Genomic DNA, 17,577 nt, shown 5'->3' on the forward strand with positions numbered 1-17,577 from the left:
AATTTGGGAATAACCTTAACTTCATATAGTCATTATTAGTAAATTCACCGCATTGAGCAGCAAACCTAACAATATGCTCCACTGTTGATTGGTTTCCATTCCCATAAAAAAGGAAAAAATCTGGTATCCTGAAACCTCTTGGGTATTCATGTACCCTGTCTATCCATTCTGGGTATGGTTTCCTGTACACTGGAGTTTGGACCCCCCGAGCCATTGGTCCACACATCTCTCTAACAATGTCAGCAATTTGGTCCCTAAGGACCATATTTTGTGCCTGCTGAACCGCCACTGGAGGGACAAACACAGGATTTGGTGGGCAAACTTGTGCCTGTAGTCCTCTTGGTCCATAAGGTGGTATATTTGGGACTGGTTGTCCCTGTGGTGTAGGTTGCTGTTGAGAGTTTAGGTAACCCCTTTGAGCCTGTATTGCGAAAGGACCTGCGAAAGGTGCTGGAATTGGTGTTGTGTCTCTTCCATTTGTAGGAAAACCTTCCAACCCCCTGGGTATAAATTCGATTAAGGGATTAGTGAACCCCTTTGTGCCAGGTATGGCTTCAAACATGGGATTTGGAGCCATTCTTATGCCATTTTCTTGCACTAGGCCAGATCCACCAATTTGCATGGCTTCACTGTTAAGTACTGAGGTATTTTGACCTGTTATAGGCCTCGAAATAGGTTCGTACCAAGACTGAGGTGATGGTCTTTCATAGTTTTGATTATTAGTTTGACCATTAGAATGTCCATTAACTTGCATAGGCTGTTTATGTCTAGCCAATCTTTGCTGAGGGACATTCGAAACTTCCTTCATGTGTCTTGCATTTGTTGGTTGGTGGTTATTCATTCGATCCAAAAAGGATGTTGCCCACCTTTCCATCGTGCACATTAATTGTTGTCCCATAGCATCTACTAGGCCACTCCATGGATTTATTGGCTGAGTAGATGGAACAGTGGATGGTCCAATTCCTTGGTCTCGTCCGATATTATGAACATGTGGTACTTATTCCAAAGTGCTGGTCTGTTCGACCATAGGTTCTGATACAATGAGAGTTTTCATAGGACGTGTTATCACATTATCCTCTAGATTAGGTATCTCTGCCTCTCCTTCTACGCCTTTTTTCAAGCGTTCATTTTCTCCTTGTCTTCTACGTCTAGCCATTTTAATGTGTCCCACCGGGCGTGCCAAAAATATATGTTGGCTTTTTGGCTTTCAAAGGTTATTTTTGTAATTGCGAGCGTGCCAGTAAGGATCAATCAGTCCTTATAGAAAATTAATTGCCAACCAATTATCAGATGATTGTGTTTTAGTTCTTTCAGCCTCAATGAAGAGGACTTTTACTGGTGGCTTGATTTAGGAGAATTAAGCAAGATAACAATTAAATGAAGAACAATTAAAGCATTTCATAGAATGAAAAAACTTACAATGATCTAAACTCAGCCTCGTAGAGGTTTACAGCAACAATATATTACTTGAAACTACTCCTATGAACGAAGTGCAGTGCATGAATTTAAGGTACAGGAATGTAAAGAACAGGAAATGTAAGACTGAAAATGTAAAACTGGAAAGGAAAATAAGTAGAATAAGACTGGTTTTTTTTTATCTGGGTCTGGGTCCTTTTTTCTGAGTCTTCTCTGCTATTTATACTTTTCAAGGATGACCATCGAACTGCATTTCCAACCGTCGAACTGCTCCTCTATGATTGTTGATCATATTGTCTTATAATTAGCTCCACTATGCTATCTCTTGCAGTTAGACTTCCCTCCTAAATTTTGAATTTAAATGTGAATAACCGTTGAAGCCACGTCACCCTGTATCTCTTTATTGATCCACTGCTACTCAGATCTCGTAATAATCAATATAAACTTCCACGTATACGATCAGGATCGAAGACTTGAATAGTCTTTCTGTACTACCCTTATTCTGCCACGCGTCAAATTGTAATTAACTTGTACAAAATATGTAACCAACAAGATATAATCAATCCACTTTTTTAAATTAATCAAAATTATAAGAGAAAAATGAGTCCAGCTAGTGCAACAGGAAAGGAAAAGGGCAGGATGATTGAAAAGGAAATAAAAATGACCAATCTAGTGTAGTTATATTTTTACCATAGACTTGACATTTGACAATGGTGACCTATGATTTTAAATAATAAAATGATAGGGGTGATCTATGATTTTTATATACAACAAGATATATATATACAAAAATGATAGGGGGTGGTCTATGATTTTTAAATAATAAAAATATTCATGAATGTGAATTTTAATATTAAAAATATTATGTGAAATTATTAAAAAAGAAAAATTAAGATTTGACTTTTATAATAAAAAATTTAAGTTTAAATTTTATCAATTAAAATTTTTTTAATTTATTTCCAATCTAAATTATTCACTTATTTTTTTTAAGTAAAATTTTACACACACACACATATATATATATATATATATATATATATTAATCATTAACATTTAGGAATATTTATCAATAAATTTTATCTCATAAACAAATACTCCAATTAGTTCTAAGTTTTTTTTATTGATTTGTTAAGTCCTGTTAGTGGAGAGTTTCTTTTCGTGTTGTCTTATTTTTTATTTTGGTAGTGTTTTGGTGGACAACTATACTTTTTTATTAATGTGACAGGTATAATGTGACACTCCAATGTGACAGATATTAATGTGACACTTTAAAAAAAATTTAAAAACTCCTTTGTACTTTTTTTCAAATATGACAACATGATGGGTATAATGTGACATTCCAATACTTACTTCAAAAAAAATTAAAATTTTTCTTAGTATACTTCACTCAAATGTGACAATGTGACAGGTATGATATTATACTCTAAACAAAATTAAAAACTTCTTAGTGTACTTTTCTCAAACGTGACATGTGACATTCAAACGTGACATGTATGATATGACACTCTAAAAAAAAAAAAAAAAAACTCTTTAGTATATTTTTTTTAAATGTATACTTTAACGTGGCGAGTATGATGTGACATTAAAAAAAATTTAATATACTTTTTTCAAATGTGACACTCTAATGTGGCGGGTAAATAAGTCATTACACATCTAAAATGACTAAATAGATCACAAAAAATATATATATATATATGAGAGGGTGAATTGTGATCTGGAGTTGGGCCGAGGTAACGGCCGAGCAAGTTGAGGGCCCAACGGTGCATGGGTCCGAGATGATCGACTTTTTGCCCAAAGTGGGCTGCCAGAACTTGGGCCGGACAGAGTACGGGCTGAGTGTCACCCCGGACCGGACAGAAACTGCTCGGTAAGGCAGTGCTCGGTCGGACCAGGATGCTCGGTCCGAGGATGGCCAAAGCCGGATTGGCCGAGTGACCGGCGCCTAGGAAGGCGTGGACAACCGAGGAAGTTGAGTGGCCGGTGCCCGGAAAGGCGTGGTCAGCCGAGGAGACTGTATGACCGGCAGGAAGGCCGATCAAAGTAAGTATCCGGGCTAGGCTCGGCCGGGATGCCGCTTAGCCCGGTCCTCCGTGTGTTTATCCGGTTAGGCGCTTGAAGTATGAAGTATGGTATGACCGAGGTAGGGCAGCTCGGCTGCCGAGCTCTAGCTGTGATGACAGGCAGTTGAGAGTAGGTGATGAATGGCATGGTTTATGCTGACAGATGGGATAGCAGAGCCACGTGTCAGGAGATGACAGGGAGTGGATATGGGGCTCAGTAGGTATATAAGCATGTCTGCGCCCCCCATACGCGACACACGAACATATCTGTAAGGACTTCTTACACCCAAACTCTCTCTCCCTTCTCTCTAGCTATCCTCTGTGTGTGTGTGTTCTAACTTGATCGTCGGAGGGTTTTTCCGGCCACACACCGCCGGGTAGCTCACCCTTATTGGCTCGCAGGTGATCGGACAGAGACGGAGCTCGGAAGAAAGGAGTACGGGCTCGCCGGAATATTTGCTCCCCGTACAATTGGCGCCGTCTGTGGGAAACTTGACAGACAAAACCTTGTCTTCCAGGTTAATCTGATCACCGACCATGGCAAACAACGACGAGTTTCCGTTGTCCGCCATCGACGGAGCCACCCCGGAGTATACCCGAAGGAGAGAGGGACCTCCTGCTATCCACCCAATGGCTGACTTGGGAACGCCCATTGGCGGACAGTCAGGAGACGCGCGGGATAAGCGCGGAAGGAGTCATGGTCCTTCACGGAGTCCAGACGGTCACCGGCGGAGGAGAGACTCACACGCCAGGCGACTGGAAAACAAGTTAAGGGACCAAGACGCTGTCATCAGGCGGATGGCGGCGGAGATGGAAGATCTTAAGCGGCATGTTAAAGGGAAAGGTGTAGCTGGAGTGGGAGACCACAGTGAGCGCACCCCATCCCGCCGGTCAGGCGATCAGAGTCAGCAACGTACTCAGTCCATTTCCATCACCAGAAGTTACCAGGTTGGTGATTCCGACGTGCATGCAGAAAAGTCTAGCGCGCAAGACAGCACCTACAAACCCTCACGTCCGGCGACGACGTCGAGGTACTCATACTCCGCTCAGTCAGAGGATTTACGGGCGGTCTTCAAGGAACGGGCCCGCCGCCGCGAAGCTCAGAGGATACCTGCTTTCCAGCGGTTATCCTATGGGGTTCACGCCAGTGAGGAGGTCGGAATGCCTCCACCCCGCATAGTAGTTCCACTCTTCGAAGATATGGACTTGGCCAGGCTGAGTGCCACTCCTTTTTCCCTGGAAATTGAGACAACACCACTTCCGACAGGCTTCCACCAACCTAAGTTCACACTCTATGACGGAAAAACCGACCCTTACATGCATGTGAGTCACTTCCGACAGGTTATGGCCGGACATAGGCGGAATGACGGACTTATGTGCCTAATCTTCCCGTCAAGTTTGGGCGAGCTGGGCTTAAAGTGGTTTGAGAGGTTGCCGGAAGGGAGCATACAAAGGTGGCATCAGTTGGCCAAGGCGTTTGTTACGTGCTTCAAAACCAACACAAAAACACCAAAGGAAGTCGATCACTTGCTAAGTGTCAAGATGGAACCGTGCGACACACTGAAGGCGTACAATTCAAGGTATTGGGAAACCTTCAACGAGATCTTAGACTGCCCGATCAACCTTGCAATCACGCAGTATAAGCGCGGTCTCCCGGTCGGACATAGACTGCGGGACTCGCTTACCATGCACCAGCCGACCTCCATGGGCCAGCTCATGCAGCGCATCAATGAGCACATCCGTGTGGAGGATGACGCGTCGGCTTCTACCATGAAAGCCAGTCCGATCGTAGCAGACAAGAAGACGGCAGGCAAAGTGCACGCAGTTGGGAAAGAGTCCAGCCGCTCAAGTGACCGAGCAGAGGAACCAGACCGGGGTTCCAATCGTAAAAACCGGGGTAGAGGACGTCGGAATGACCGGAATGACTACCCCCGGGATGACGTAGAGGACGCAAACAGAAGAATGAAGGCGAGGACTGGCATAACCACGGTCTTCAAGATTCCAATCTATCGCATACTTAGTGAAATCCGAGACGAGGAGTATGTCCGGTTTCCTGCTAAGTTGGGCGATGGACAAAAGGGCTACAATCCGCGGTATCGTTGCACGTTCCACCGGGAGAGAGGCCACCGGACTGAGGATTGTTTGCCTTTGCGACAACACTTGGAAGAACTGGTTGCGGCCGGACATCTGGACCTTTACATTGATGGCGACGTGAAACCGAATCAGGCTCCGGTCGATCCCAGGGGACAGGATGACCGAGATGCACCACCACAAGGAGTTATTAATGTCATCCACGGCATCGTGGAACCGGAGCGTGTTTGCGAACTCCGGGGCATGATCAAGAAGGCAGAGCATATGAGGGAAGTTTTGTCGGTACAGCCTGCCATCAAAAGGGGGAAGACAGAAGAGAAAGACGTGATTAGTTTCACCTCAAGGGATTTAGAGCGTATCCAGACGCCGCACAACGATGCTCTTGTAGTAACACTACGCGTCAAAGAATTTGATGTTAGACGGATCTTGATCGATCAGGGAAGCTCGGTCGAGATCATGTATTATGATGCGTTCAAACAACTCAAACTCCGTGAGACGGACTTGGCTCCGGCTACTTCGCCATTGGTTGGATTCAACTCGCAACCGGAGTGGCCTTTGGGAAAGATAATCCTGCCGGTCAAAGCGGGATCCGTGGTCAAGCAAGTTGAGTTTTGGGTGCTGCAAGTGCCTTCGACGTACAACCTTATCCTTGGAAGGGGATGGCTACACGCCATGCAAGCTGTGGCATCAACTTTTCACCAAGTAATGAGATTCCCCTCGGCTATAGGGGGCAATCGAGGAGATTTGGGGCGATCAGGTCATGTCTAAACAGTGCTTCGTGGCGGTCAACGGAAGCCGGGCTGCCAAAGGATTCGTTCAAATGATTGAGGGACCGGAGGACCAGGGTGTCTTGGATGATGTAGGCACCAAGGCCGAGGATAAGGCTATAGAAGAATTGGTTGAAGTGCGGATTGATACCGAGCAGCCGGACAAATTTTTCTTGCTCGGTTCAGGTCTCACGGCCATAGAGAGGACCGAGATGATTGAGTTTTTGATGGCGAATATTGAAGTCTTTGCATGGTCGCCTTACGACATGCCTGGCCTCGACCCAAGTTTTATCTGCCATCACCTCAATGTCTTCCCTGGAGCAAAGCCAGTCATCCAGCGAACAAGGAGATCGGCGTTGCATCACGCCGAGGTAGTTGCTGAGGAGGTAAAGAATCTGCTTGACGCACGAGCAATTCAGGAAGTGCACTATCCTCGGTGGATTTCCAACACAGTAGTGGTGCCTAAGAAGAATGGGAAGTGGCGAGTTTGTGTCGACTACAAGACAGTCAACCGAGCTTGTCCCAAAGACAGCTTCCCTTTGCCGCGCATCGACCAGCTAGTGGACTTGACGGCTGGACACAACAGGCTCAGTTTCTTGGATGCGTACCGCAGCTATCACCAGATCGCCATGCATGGGCCTGACCGAGAAATCACCTCTTTCACAACTCCAAGGGGACTCTTCTGCTATCGAGTTATGCCCTTTGGTTTGAAAAACGCCGGGGCAACCTTTCAGAGGATGGTGACCAAAATGTTTGCTCCTTTGCTCGGCCGGACAATGGAGGCTTACATCGATGATATGGTGGTAAAGAGCCGACATGAGGCAAACCATTTGTCCGACTTAGCCGAGATGTTTGCCATTCTGAAGAAGCACAAGCTGCGCTTGAACGCCTCAAAGTGTGCCTTTGGCGTGGGATCCGGAAAATTTTTGGGATTCTTAGTCACGAATCGAGGCATCGAAGCAGACCCTACTCAGATCAGAGCCGTGCAAGAGTTGAAGCAACCCAGCTCGGCTAAGGACGTGCAGCATCTGGCCGGGATGGCCGCCGCGCTTAATCGATTTATTAGCCGGTCATCAGATCGCTGCCGCCCTTTCTTTCAAGCATTGAAGTCAAAGTTCTCATGGGATGAAGAGTGTGACCGAGCTTTGGCTGAGCTCAAGGATTATTTGTCTTCTCCGCCGCTGTTGGTTACACCAGAGCCGGGTGAGGAACTCTACCTTTACCTTGGCGTCTCCCAGCACGCAGTAAGCGCGGTGTTAGTCCGGGCTGAAGGAATCAAGCACCTCCCAATGTTTTATGTCAGCAAAACTTTGTTACCGGCAGAATCAAGGTACTTGCCGTTGGAGAAGCTTACCCTAGCCTTGATGATGGCTTCAAGAAAATTGGCGCACTATTTTCACGCCCATACCATCATCGTTTTGACCGAGTTTCCCCTCAAGGCTTTGTTTGAACGCGCGGACTTTTCAGGCCAAATTCTAAAGTGGGCGGTCGAGTTGGGACAGTTTGATGTAAAGTTCCAGCCGCGCACCGCCGTCAAAGCCCAAACCTTGGCAGATTTTGTCACCGAGTTCTCACCTGGCACTCATCCGGTTTTCCCGGTCGACATTGCCGAGGCAGATGATGAGATGCACGCAATGCCAACCGAGGAACAACCAGTTGAATTAGGTAGCGCCGCGGAGTTAGCGCGCACCATCAAAGTTCCCTCAGTTTGCACGGTCATACCACCCGGTGATGCGATGACGAAGTTGTGTATCACCAACTCATCCACTCTGTCCGGTACCGCATCATCGAGGGGGGACGAACTTGAACCACACCGCTCAGAACTTGATGATTCGCCTACGGACTTGGGCATTCCGAACCAACTTGCTGAGTCCGGTGCCGAATCATCAAGGGGGGAAGGCATGGTTCCACTTAGCTCAGAACCTGTGGCCGGCTTCACACCGCAACCTGATGATTCGCCTACGGACTTAAGCATTACAGAACAACTTGCTGAGTCCGGTGTTGAATCACCAAGGGGCACTGAATTTGAACCGGTCAACACCGAACTTGACACCGCACAGCCGAGCAGTTGTGATCCCATTGCCCTTCGCAATTCTCAGGACCCATCTGACTGCTGGAAGCTTTTTGTGGGGGACATGTGGAAGCTTTTCGTTGATGGAGCGTCCAACCGCCATGGTGCCGGCCTAGGTATTGTTCTTATATCCCCGGATGGCCTAACCATTGAACAATCTATAACGCTTGGCTTCCCGGCGTCTAACAACGAGGCTGAGTACGAGGCACTTCTCGCCGGGCTCAGGAGCGCAATTCAAATGAAGGCTGCCGAGCTCCTGGTGTACAGTGATTCCCAGCTTGTGGTTAACCACGTTTCTGGGATTTATGAAGCTAAGGATGAAAGGATGGCGAAGTACCAAGCTCTGGTCAGGGAGCATATCAAGCAGTTTGAGGCAATTAGAGTCCAACAAATTGGCCGGGAAGACAACAGTCGAGCTGATGAACTGGCCGGTCTCGCTTCTATGGTGGATAATACTTTTCCAAACCCTCTTTTGATTGCCTTTCTTCCGTGGCCAAGCATTGAACCCGCCGGGCAAACAGATGTACTCTGCGCCGCGCTTGGTCCCTCTTGGATGGACCCCTTGATTTTGTTCCTCAGAGACCGGACTCTTCCAACTGACAAGAAAGAAGCACACAAAATCAGGGTGAAGTCAGAGCGGTTTTGGCTCTCTTCATCTAGCGCGTTATATAAGAAGTCCTTCACTGGTCCTTATTTAAAGTGCGTGCACCCGAATAGTGTGGAGGCCTTCTTGTACGAAATTCATGAAGGCATTTGTGGCAGCCACATAGGAGGCAGGTCCTTGGCCTACCGCGCTATATGGTAGGGATACTGGTGGCCGTGCATGCAGGCCGACGCACAAAAATATGTTCGCAAGTGCAAAAAATGCCAGAAATTCGCCCATCAGATCCACCAGCCTGCCAGGGAACTTCTTCCCCTCACCAGTCCTTGGTCTTTCGCCATGTGGGGGCTAGATATAGTGGGACCACTGCCAACAGCACCGGGCAACCGGAAATTCTTCATCGCGGCCACAGATTACTTCACAAAGTGGGTTGAAGCTGAGCCCTTGGCAACCATCAAAGAGAAAGACGTGAAGCGATTTGTCTGGCAGAACGTGGTCACGCGGTTTGGCGTCCCCAAGATTTTGATCTCTGACAACGGCACCCAGTTTGACGGTCGCCTATTCAGAGGATTTTGTGAAGATCTGAAGATAGAATTCTACAACTCCACCCCGGCCTACCCGCAGTCCAATGGTCAAGCCGAAGCATCGAACAAGACTATACTGGATGGGTTGAAGAAACGGCTGGAAAAGGCCAAGGGAAAATGGGCTGAGGAATTGCCCAGTGTCCTTTGGGCATACCGAACAACCCCGCGATGTTCAACCGGGGAAACTCCATTTGCTTTGGCTTACGGCATGGAGGCAGTCATACCCTTGGAAGTTGAAATGCCCACCCTCAGAACCGAGAGTTTTGAGCCCGAGCTAAATGCCGAGGCTATTGCCTTGGAGCTGGACCTAGCGGAAGAGCGCCAGGAGAAAGCCCTCATCCATGTGGCCGCCTACCAACAGGAGCTCTCCAAGAAGTATAACAAGACAGTGCACCCCAGACCGTTCAAAGTTGGAGATTGGGTTTTGAGGAAGATTATGGGCAACACCCTGGTGCCAGGAGAAGGCAAGCTAGGGGCAAATTGGGAAGGACCCTACAAGATCACCGGTCTGGCGGGCAAGGGGGCTTACCATTTGGAGGATCTAGAGGGAAGAGCCATACCCCGGCCATGGAATGCGGCCAACTTGAAACTGTATTATTTTTAAGCTTTTGCTTTCCTGTTTTGTGTAAAGAAATTTTTTGGCTTGCAAAGCAGAATGTAATCCTTTTGGTCAATTTATAGAAGTAATATTGCTTTAGCATTTGGACTTTCATTTAATGTTAAGAACCAAGATGATCTACTCCGGTTGGGAGAGTTGGTGTTTTGTCCAGCTTAGGATTCCCAACCGAGATGATGTGCTCCGGTTGGACGAGTTGGTGTTTTGTCCAACTTCGGATTCCCAACCGAGATGACATGCTCCGGTTGGAAGAGTTGGTGTTTTGTCCAACTTAGGATTCCCAACCGAGATGACATGCTCCGGTTGGACGAGTTGGTGTTTTGTCCAACTTCGGATTCCCAACCGAGATGACATGCTCCGGTTGGACGAGTTGGTGTTTTGTCCAACTTCGGATTCCCAACCGAGATGACATGCTCCGGTTGGACGAGTTGGGGTTTTGTCCAACTTCGGATTCCCAACCGAGATGATGTACTCCGGTTGGAAGAGTTGGAGTCTTGTCCAACTTAGGATTCCCAACCGAGATGGTGTACTCCGGTTGGAAGTGTTGATTTTTCAACTTTGTTACAACCGAGATAATTATTTCGGTTCGTGGATTTGTTTTGTTATGCTGAAATGCTTCGACCGTGTTATGGATTCCGGTCGACAGTGTTCAAACAATGATTTATGCCGAGATGTTTCGCTGAATATAGATTGGATGACAACCATGCAAACACTTGGCAAAATTTGGCTTTTTCATTGATAAGAAGATGGATACAAAAGGTGGGGACATAGCCCGGTTACATCAAAAAGCGCTGAGGCAAAAGTACAAAAAGAAAACTAAACTAAGGGGGATAGGTTGGTGAATTCATCCTCACCGGCATCCAGGTTGATGGCTGGACTTGCTTCTTGGGCGTCGGGCTCCTCGTTGCCGGGTTGCTCCTGCACCTCGGCCTCCTCCGCCTCGGAATCTGTCTCGCCGCCTCCCTCTTCAAGTCCCTCCTCGGCCTCAGCTTGCAAAGCGCTGAAGACGTCGTTTGCATAAGGCACGAGGTAGACCGGTAGCGAAGCTGGAGGAGGGTTGGCAAATACGTCGGTGTCAGAGCCCTGGCCGAGGTGTTCGCAGGCTGACTTCCAACCGGCCTTGAAGTAGATGTCTTGTGTTGCAAAGACCTGCTTCTTGTAACTCTGCTCGGCCTCGTTAAAGCCGGCATTGTTGGCAGCCCGGCAAGCCTTCTTCTTCGACTTCTTCAAGGCGTCCACCTCGGTCTGGAGTTTGTTTTGTTTTTTGTCGGCCCCCTCCAGCTGACCGAGCAGTCTGCTATTGTCTGCGTTGGCCATCGCAAGGGATGACTTAGCCCGGCCCAGCTCGGCCTGAAGGCTCTCCACCTGGCTGGCTGTGTCATTGGCCTTCTGCCGGAGTCTGTGGATACGTTCCATGACCAAGTGTTGCTTTTGGATGGCCTGCAAAATTAGAATTGGATCAGAGAAGAAACCATGCAAACACTCACGAAAATTGAAACAGATTGAACTTCTTACCCTGGTCATGGACTTCACGGCGAATTTGACCAGCCGGGTGTCAGGGACATGGTCACTTCCAACCACATCGCTGGAAAGCAGCAAAGCCTTGGAGAGATCGAAGGCGAGTAAGTGCTCCTTGTTTCCCTTGATCGAAGCATTTGCCGGGATCTCTTTTCCCCGGTGCTTCAGCTGTGGCCGCCATGCCGGGATAGAGCTGGCCCTGTCAACCGGTTGCTCGGTTTCCAGCTCGGTGATGAGCTCGGCAGAAGGATCGGCCCTTGGTCTTTTGCCCGTCCGGCGTGTTTCTTGGCCGGACTGCCCGACAGTTGGGGAAGCAAGAGCAACCACGGCGGCGCTCGATTGACCGGCAGTCGGTGAGCGAGCGACGACGCTTGGTATCTCGGCTGAGGTCGCGGTTAGAAGGTTTTTGATCCGAGATCTTTTGGCCATCTCTTGCTCGTCTGTTAACTGGATTAACGGGACGTCGGGAAGGATTGGATCTGGAGGTGGCGAAGGAGCTCTGAGGAAGTCAGTTACTCTACTCCGGCGCGGAGCAGAATATCTGTAAGTCGGTGTGTAGCCGAGTAAGTCGTTGCAATCTCGGTGGGGATACCGAAGCACGGTCCGAATTGCCTCAACGTTTGGAAATTGGTAGTTGGCTTGTAAGGCTTGGATTGCTGCAGAGGAAACAGGAAAACCGGTTAGTTGCAATGTAAGGAGTTAGACTAACCGAGCAAGTTTGAGCGGCTTACATGAAGAACCGAAGCCTTTGTTTATAAACCAGCCCGGCACCTCGGCTGTTTCGTAATTGCCGGACACCCAGAAAAAATCGTCGTCGTGCATATCTTTATCCGGGGTGCCGGTTACGATTTTTTCCTTGCCCGGTCTTATTTTCAAGTAGTAAGCTAGGCCGTCACCGGTGTGGCCCATTGTGTATTGCCTCAATATCTCGGCTAGGCCTAAGTTGGTGCCTAGCCGTTTGTTCAATTCATGAACGCCGTTGATTATTCTATAAGTGTTGGTGGACACCTGTGTGGGTGCCAGCCCGGTGCGGCGGAGGAACTCGGTTATAAGAGGGTTGAGCGGGAAACGGAGGCCCCCATCGACAATGGACAGCACGGTGAAGGGGCACTCCTCCCTACCCCAAGGTGTGGTCTCCTCTTCTGCGAGATCCAGATGGACATCGGCCGGGACGCCGTACTCCTCCCTGAACGCAGCCAGCGCAGTCGGAGTATCCACTAGGAAGCGGAATTTCCCCATTTCTGGCCGGCTTGGTATAGCCCGGTTGAGTGGTTTGGCATTGGTAATTGGTTGCTGCTCGCTTCTGAGAGACTCAGGAACGACAGCGGTCCCCTTGGACTCTGCAGGAAAAGGATGGCAAGTTTAAGTGTGAGCGCGGCCGCGCAAAAGGAGCTTGATTTTAGCTCGGTCATTAAGAGTGCCAAACCACCCCGGTTGTCTACTCTATTTAAGGAGCCCGGTCGCCCAAGCAGACCAGATGTTAGCCCGGATGAGCGACCAAGTCCTTTTGTTATCTCGGTTTTTGCTAGGGTTGAGATAAACTTGTTATTTTCTCGGTCTCGTTGGTTTTTTAGATCAAAGGAAGACCAGGAGCCCGGTTCGCCCCAGTTCTTCAATGTTCTTCAGGAAGACGAAGAACACCAAGAACAGCGGAAGGTTTGGGACAGATTCTATGGCCTTTGCCCTAAATGCTACGTTTTTGTACCCTAATGTGTGTAAAATAAAAGAAAATAGCAACGTAAGAGGGATTGAGTATCTTACCTGTGAAGGGCTGAAGGTGTTCTTCCTAAACTCGAAGAATGACAGAATGGCAGAAGAGGTGAGGTCGAGAGTGCTGGAGCTCTGAGGTTGAATATCGAAGTGGCAGTAGGAGTTGGAGTTTGGGGGAGGTCTTGTATGTATAAGCAAGAGGGAGTCCGCCCAAATTCAAATTCTGGCAAAAACGGCGGGTTGGCTGCCCGATGACCAATGGCAGGCCGCCACGTGTCCCCATTTATGGCTACGTCAGGACTGAAGCGACGGGTTGAAAAGACGAAGAGCCAACCGAGCTACTTTCGACGAGAACAGGTCAGCCGAGGAATATAACCGGTCAAGTCTGCGGACAATTACGTCAACTAGCCCGGTCGAGGCTTGGCGTCTTGAAGACCGGAGAAATGTTATCTCGGTCGAAGTGAGTAATCCCAGTCACGCTTCCGCGGACGGAATTAAGGGGCAATTGAGAGGGTGAATTGTGATCTGGAGTTGGGCCGAGGTAACGGCCGAGCAAGTTGAGGGCCCAACGGTGCATGGGTCCGAGATGATCGACTTTTTGCCCAAAGTGGGCTGCCAGAACTTGGGCCGGGCAGAGTACGGGCTGAGTGTCACCCCGGACCGGACAGAAACTGCTCGGTAAGGCAGTGCTCGGTCGGACCAGGATGCTCGGTCCGAGGATGGCCAAAGCCGGATTGGCCGAGTGACCGGCGCCTAGGAAGGCGTGGACAACCGAGGAAGTTGAGTGGCCGGTGCCCGGAAAGGCGTGGTCAGCCGAGGAGACTGTATGACCGGCAGGAAGGCCGATCAAAGTAAATATCCGGGCTAGGCTCGGCCGGGATGCCGCTTAGCCCGGTCCTCCGTGTGTTTATCCGGTTAGGCGCTTGAAGTATGAAGCATGGTATGACCGAGGTAGGGCAGCTCGGCTGCCGAGCTCCAGCTGTGATGACAGGCAGTTGAGAGTAGGTGATGAATGGCATGGTTTATGCTGACAGATGGGATAGCAGAGCCACGTGTCAGGAGATGACAGGGAGTGGATATGGGGCTCAGTAGGTATATAAGCATGTCTGCGCCCCCCATACGCGACACACGAACATATCTGTAAGGACTTCTTACACCCAAACTCTCTCTCCCTTCTCTCTAGCTATCCTCTGTGTGTGTGTGTTCTAACTTGATCGTCGGAGGGTTTTTCCGGCCACACACCGCCGGGTAGCTCACCCTTATTGGCTCGCAGGTGATCGGACAGAGACGGAGCTCGGAAGAAAGGAGTACGGGCTCGCCGGAATATTTGCTCCCCGTACAATATATATATATATATATATAAAACCATAGAGATTATAAGACTATATGGAATTTATTGGTCAATCTCCCTTAAATTTAATGTAACATAAAATGTCTAAATACTATTTTCTATTGATTTTAATGACTAAACTTAAAATTTTAAATTTTTAAATTTAATTAATAAATAAATAAATAATTTAAATTAAATAAAAAAAAAATCCACCTGTAAAATTTCCTATAAGAAAAAGCGACTCGAGCGTCATTGGTCCGTGACCGTCCATACAAATCTGACCGTTGTGAGATCTTTCACCAAATCTATTCAAACACAGAACAGAACGATTGAGCGCCCCTTTCTATGTTCTGGTCCCTTTCATTCTTCTCTCTCTCTCTCTCAACCCTCCAACCTAATTTTATTTTTAATTAAATAAATTGAACTTTCAAAGGAAGATTATAATCCATTGTACTATTAATTTAATTTAATTTTTAGTTAAAATTTTTAAAATTTATTTTACTATACTAAGTATAATTAAAGATAATATAAATAAAAATTTGAGGGCAAAAATAAGGGTTAAAAATGTCATTTTAACCTTTTAATCCATCCTTTTTATCCCACACCTCCCATGGAACACAATAATCCTACAAATAAAGGGATTGATAGTTGGATTGGACTATTAGTTCAACTTATATTTTTTGAATTAAACGTCGGATTATGACAAGCAATGAACATGAAGTCTTGTTCCACACTCTAATCCCCCAAACAAACACTGTGTTTGTTTTGAGGGATTATTTCATGGAATTGGACTATTAGTCCATTCGGACTAATAATTTATTGTTTGGTTCAATTTTTTTGCTCCGGATTAATAGTTCCTCCGGACTATTAGTCCCTCATATGAGGGATTATTGTATCCCATGGGATTAGTATCTCATGGGACTAATGTGTAAAATATTCATTTTACCCTTATGTTATTACTTAATAAACAATTGGAAACGGATAAAATAGTCTTTGACATTTATAAATTATTTTTTTAGTGTTAATTTAAAATTATATGTTAAATAAAAAAATATAAATTATAAACTATTAAGTATAAAGTATAAATTAAATTTAATTAAAAATAATAAATTAAAAATTATGGCCTTATAATTTTTTTAGTGTTGTTAAAAAATTAAATTTATATATTAAATAGTCCAATCCAGACATCTAATCTCATGACTAAACAAACATAGGATACAAATTCAGTCCAACCAAATAGTCTGGGAACAATGTATCTCAGGACTAACAGTCCAATAGATTATAATCCCCCTTATTCAGTCCGTCTAAACAAACACACCTTAGGGTGTGTTTATTTCAAAGGATTAGGGGGTGGGATTGGACTATTAGTCCCACCAGACTAATAGTCCATTGTTTGTTTCATTTTTTTTGCTCCGGATTAATAGTTCCCCGGACTATTAGTCCCACAAGTATGGGACTATCCTATCCCATGGGGAAGGGTGGGATAGAAACCATGGGATTAGTATCCCATTGGATTATTTTGTGAAATGTTCATTTTACCCTCCATGCTATTACTTCGCAAACAATTAGAAAATGATAAAATAGTCTTTTGAACATTTATAAATTATTTTTTTAGTGTTGTTAATTTAAAATTATATATTAAATAAAAAATTTTAATTATAAATTATAAATTAAATTTAATTAAAAATAATAAATTATAAATTATGGCCTTATAAATTAAATTTTTTTAGTGTTGTTAAAAAATTAAATTTACATATTAAATTAAATTATCTTTTAGTGTTGTTAATTTAAAATTATATATTAAATAAAAAATATAAATTATAAATTAAATTTATTTAAAAATAATAAATTATAAATTATGGCCTTACAAATTAAATTTTTTTAGTGTTGTTGAAAATTTAATTTATATATTAAATAAAATTATTTTTTATTGTCGTTAATTTAAAATTATATATTAAATAAAAAATATAAATTATAAATTTAATTTAATTGAAAATAATAAATTAAAATAATTAAAATATTGTACAGAAAATAAAATAAAACAAATTTTTATTTAATCTAGTTAAAAATAATTAAACTATTAAAGCTAGGTTTAATATTGCTATTACTTAGTAAATAATTGAAAATGATAAAATAGTCATTTGAGCATTTATCTTTCTCCATAATATCCCAAACAAACATTGGATAATTAAAAATAGTCCAATCCAGACATCTAATCTCATGACTAAACAAACATAGGATACAAATTTAGTCAAATCAAATAGTCCCGGGACAATGTATCTCAAGACTAATAGTCCGATGAATTACAATCCCCCTTATCCAATCTGTCCAAACAAACACAACCTTATAGTACTATCTATACTAATCAAATATGAGCCAAAAAGACTCCCAATGGGACAAACGGGAAACCTATGGTGTGAAACTCGTCAGGAGTGGATATCACATGCATCCTAACACAAATTCACATAATTTTATTATAAAATTTTGTAACATTAATCACAAAATACTTAACCCCACCACAAATTGACGTAATAAAAAATCTCATAATTAAGTCACAAATTTTTATTAACACGAACCATAGAATTTTAGACATTTATTACGCTAATTTATGACAAGATTACACATTTTGTAATTAATGCTACGAAATTTTATAATCAAATTATGTTAATTTATGATAAGATGCATATGATATATACACCCCTTTGGGCGATGCACAATCATAACGCAATAGCATGTGAAATGCTATAGGATTGGGGCTAATCAACAAAAACTATGCTGAATTTCAATATTAGCATAATAATCAAAGCTTGTTT

This window comes from Camellia sinensis, chromosome 13, assembly GCF_055761805.1.
Source record: "Camellia sinensis isolate YWXY chromosome 13, ASM5576180v1, whole genome shotgun sequence".
Classification (NCBI taxonomy): domain Eukaryota; kingdom Viridiplantae; phylum Streptophyta; class Magnoliopsida; order Ericales; family Theaceae; genus Camellia; species Camellia sinensis.